Here is a 4545-nt window from a genome sequence, read left to right as displayed (position 1 = left end):
TTCCTCAGTCTATAGCCCGGTGAACAGAGGATTGTGGGAGAAAAAGGAGAGGGACATGGCGGGCGACGCTGGTAGGCAGATGCAATGGAGGTGGAGTTTGGGAAAAGCAGGGGAATCTCACCTCTTCAGTTTCGGCACTCAGTGTTGCTGAGCTGTTTTGAGCTACGTTGTATGAGAACCTGTACCATTCCATTTCCTAGGAATGATTTACCTTTTATATTACCCATTTATTTTGCTACATTATTCTTTCTTAGAGCAAAGCGGAAGGATGGTCTTACCAAGACCAGAGGAAACGGTAAAGGAGAGGTCTCCCTTTGGCAGCCAGGTTCTGACCCAGTATTTTGAGGACATCGCCTTCACCCACCTATACTCAAAAGGAAGGAAGTTGCACTCAAAGAGTTTCGCCTTTGACCTCAGGAATTTTACAGAACCAGTACTTTTTTAAAGAATATAACTATTTAGTAGAATTAAGGATAAGATTAATTAAAGATATATATTGAGCTCTAATATGACCCAAGTACTCTGTTAAACACTGGTGATAAAACGGTGAAGTAGACATTACTCTATCCCTCATGGAGTTTACATTCAATGGGAAGAAATAGCCAACAAAGAGTAAATAGGCAAAATAGTTGGACCTTGTGATAAGGTGGAAGAGACAAGAAAGGTTGGAACTTCAGGCCTGGTGCTTAGGTGCTTAGACTATCTGGATGGGTGATATTTAAACCGAACTTTTTGGGTCATTATCGGAATGTGAACTTGGAATGTTATAGGAACCGTAAGCTCAGTGTAGCCTGTCACGGTGATTAAGTAGGGGAGGGAAGAGGAAGTGGAAGTGAAATCAGATGTGGACATGGGACCAGATTTTGTAGTGGTTTTGACTTAATCTGATTATACTCTTATTAGCATTTTCTTAAACTGCTAAATACTAAAGTGTGTGTTTCAACATTTTACGTAGTGACTGCATAATTATGGAAATCAGAAAATTAACATACTGTTTTCAAATATACAGGCTTTTTTTAGATTTTGGCAATTCTCTCAATAATACCCGTTGCATCAAAAGAATATCCAAAATTGTCATGTCTCTAGTCTCCTTTAATTTGGGAAATAGTTGTCTCAGCTAGTCATAATTTGATCAAAATCAGTTTTTCTTTCTTCCTCTTAGAATTAACATTCTTTACCATAAAAGTCATGACTCTAGAATCCTTTCCTCCCAGCTTCTGTCATTTGAGCTGAATGGTAATTACCCTGAGGGTCCAATCTCTTAATTGTCAGTCAGTTACCTGAAAGAGGCCTTATTATTTATTGATTTATTTTATTTTATTTTTTAACAGCTGCAGCACCTGGTATTCCTAGGTGGTTTCCCATCCAAGTACTAACCTGGAAGATCAGAAGAGAGCAGGCACGTTCAGGGTGGTATCAGAGAGGCCTTATTTTAATCGAACTAGAATCCCCTTCCTCAATTTAACGGTCCTTGACTAGATTATATTAAAGGAAAATAGCTAACTTCTGCTGTTCTTCAATGTAGCTAACCTCTTAGGTTGAATGTTCTTTAATCTGCCGCCTAAATTGTAGGAATCCAGTATGCCATTTGATAGAAGGTGGCTAGCCTCCGTTCGTGTTTTTTAAAGAAGATAAATTGGGCAGTATTTTAAAACACGTCAGAGCGGATTCAGTGACTTTGTAACGATAAATTTTTGCATATTTTCAGCGATTTTGGAATGGATACACAATAGAAATTATTTAAATATCCGTAAGTGTTGAAACCCGATATAGCTGAAAAATCATTAAGGGATAGAAAAACAGCCCCATCACGCAGGCGCCCGGCTAGCTCAGTCGGTAGAGCATGGGACTCTTAATCCCAGGGTCGTGGGTTCGAGCCCCACGTTGGGCGCAGAGGTTTACCTTTTGCCTTCTGAAGGAATCTTATTTTAAGGTTTTCCCTAAGTACTATTACTAAGGAGGGTTCTTTAAACCGCATTAATTTAAATAATTTCAATATTAACCAGATCTTTGGAAAAAAGATTTCGTTTTGCAAACAGGTCTCAAACTACGCTTGCGCACTTAAAAGCACATATTACTCTTCCTTTCTGTACTCCCTTCCCAAACTCTTTAAAAACAGAGGAAATTGAAAAGCTGCTGTTTAAAGTTGAGACTCGTTTTCCATGTTAAAATGCATAGTTGCTGGTAGAGGGCAATTTTCGCTATTATCAAAACAAAATACGATCCCCAATTTTGGCAGCTTTTTCCCAAACTTAAGAAATCGTATATAAAAGCAGCTGGGGAGGCTGGGAGATTTCGGAGAAAATGTGTCTTCCTTTTTTATTTTACTTTTTCTTACCTTCATTGTAGAGCTTGCCCTAGGATTGTGAGTAGGTAGCGAAATATCCCGTGGAGACTATACATTGAGAAATGTTTCTTTCTGTGTCAGATCTGTACAACCAAAATAGAATATACATCAAGTTTTCTCCCATGGTTCTTAGGACTACATTTGGATCTATCCATCCATTAGGATAGCTATGAGGAAGTTAATATTCTGGGAAAGGTCAGGCTTTTTGAAACAGGAACACGAACTGAAATGTGGAAATTCGGTGGGCAATTAAATATTTGCGGAAGGCAGAATTTTTGCCTTCTTCCTTATTCACTGAGAATTTTGAATTATTCAGAAAGAGAACATCCTCACACACCCGTACCACCCACATCCAGGCACGTCCCAGGATCCCACTCACCAGAGCACATAGGTGAACTATCCATGCTCCCACCTAAAGCCACCCCTATCTAAAGCACTAGTTCCTATACCTCTGATATCCACCAGCTTCCCTCCTACTAAACTACCAATTTGTCTCGTTTTGTTTTCTTTAACATGCAAACGTGCTGTTCTTTTCCAACTTAAAACAAAAAAAAATTTGTTTCTGGGAACGCTACCATTCTATTTCTCTGTTCCCCTTTGGAGCAAGTCACCCAGTGGCCTAACTTGACCATACCTCTCCTCGCATCTCTTAACTATGTCAATGCCCTTCAGCCATACCAAAAAATCACTTATAGATGAACAATTTTGATGTATTACTCATTGTAGCAAGGGAGAACTATAGGATGTCTCAGTAAGAGGGTGTTACAAAGAACCTACTATAGGATTTGGGCCTTGAGTAATTTGGGGGAGGGTCCAAGGAAGTGAGGGCTCCTTCAGAATTGGGTGTTCTCAGAAGGCCAAGGCAATTCTTTGACTAAATTAGTAAAGTAACAGCCACTCAGTAAGATGTTCGGTATTCTGAATTGGAGAGTGACCAACTTGTCTAAAGTGGATGTTCTCTGAGATGCCAATCCCAAGTCCTAGGCCTTCAGCCCTTCTGACTATCCCACTATAAATTGACTGTCAATCGTAGTTTCCCACAAACTCTCTCCTCAGGTTTGATAATTCCCTAGAACAGCTGACAGAATTCAGGAAAACAGTTTACTACTTATAATTTATTATAAAGGACATACATAACTCAGGAAGAGCCAAAGATAAGCAATGCATAAGGAGCTTCCATGCCCTCTTCTAGAACACCACCTCCTAGCACCTGGATGCATTAAACATCATGAAAGCTCTCTGAAATCTGTACTTTAGGGATTGTTTGAAGGCTTCATTATGTAGTATGATAGATTAACTCGGTCTCTAGTGGCTCTCCTATCACTGGATGATGTAAGGTAGGGCTGAAAGTTCTAAGCTTCTAATCAGGGCTTGGTCTTTCTGGTAACTAGCCCTTATCCTGAAGGGACTCAGGAGCCCACCAAAAGTTGCCTCATTAGAACAAAAGACACTCCTATGTACCCAGGAAATTTCAAAGCTGTATAAAGATGCTCCTAGTATCTCTATCATTCAGGAAATTATAAGGGTTTTAGGAACTCTGAGTCAGGAACCAGGTAGAGATCAGATATATCCCTTATTACATCACACTTGCCTGATTTGTCTTTTTTTAAACCACCAAGAAGTGAGCCAAACCCTAATCACCCTATTCTGATTGGCAACTACACCACCACCCACTTTACCCTATTTTTTCCCATAGAAGGTAACATTATGTCTCATTACTCTTACCTACCCCCTTGGAATGTAGGTCCACAGAGGCAGGATTTTTGTCTCACTGATGTATCTGAAGCACCTAAATTAGCATCTGGCAGGTGTTCAATGAATGTGTTGAACTAGTAAATTAAAAAGGGTGTCTTAGTTTTCTACAGCTGCCATAACAAAGTACCACAAACTGGGTGGCAAAGAACAACCAAAATTTTTGTCTCAAGAGTTAAGGCTAGAAGATTGAAATCAAGCCATAGGCAGAGTCATGCTCTCAAAGGCTCTTAAACAATCTGTCCTGTGCTTCTCTTACCTTTCTGGTGTCACCAGCAATCCTTGGGTGTTCCTTAGCTTGCAGCTGGATAACTCCAATCTTTCCTTCAGTTTTAACATCCCTGTGTATCTCTGTTGCACATGGCATTTTCCTCTTCTTAAAAGGACATCAGTCATATTAGGCCTCACCCCAATGATCTCACCTTAATCTTATTACATTTGCAAAG

At 39.8% G+C, this 4545-nt stretch overlaps 1 non-coding gene across 1 annotated transcript; it reads left to right on the top strand.

Annotated features, from left to right (window-relative positions):
* Positions 1 to 1818: 1818 nt before the first annotated feature.
* TRNAK-CUU lies at positions 1819 to 1891 on the top strand. Its single transcript has one exon. It is a non-coding gene; the product is annotated as a tRNA-Lys (tRNA).
* The last annotated feature ends 2654 nt before the right edge of the window (positions 1892 to 4545 follow it).

This window comes from Rousettus aegyptiacus, unplaced genomic scaffold (genome assembly GCF_014176215.1).
Source record: "Rousettus aegyptiacus isolate mRouAeg1 unplaced genomic scaffold, mRouAeg1.p scaffold_m13_p_3, whole genome shotgun sequence".
NCBI lineage: Eukaryota > Metazoa > Chordata > Mammalia > Chiroptera > Pteropodidae > Rousettus > Rousettus aegyptiacus.
This window is presented reverse-complemented; position numbering and strand designations above follow the sequence as displayed.